The sequence below is a fragment of the Alligator sinensis genome, unplaced genomic scaffold (assembly GCF_000455745.1).
Source record: "Alligator sinensis unplaced genomic scaffold, ASM45574v1 scaffold335_1, whole genome shotgun sequence".
Classification (NCBI taxonomy): Eukaryota; Metazoa; Chordata; order Crocodylia; family Alligatoridae; genus Alligator; species Alligator sinensis.
Window position 1 is genome coordinate 262,600 of NW_005842354.1, and position 216 is coordinate 262,815.

Sequence of the window (216 nt, forward strand, 5' to 3'; positions counted from 1 at the left end):
GAGTTTGCTCATAGATTACTTGGAGTTTGTTCCTGAAGTTTTATATGAAAGCCTCTCATGTATATCATATACAGGTCTTTAAGGGTTTTACTTAGTAACTTAAGGAAGCATTTGAATTTTTGTGCTGTATGGCTTTGAGACAGAAAATATATTTTGAAGGAATAGATCAGTTGAATTATAAACAGGATGAAAGCAGGAAAAATGGGAAGGGAAAGA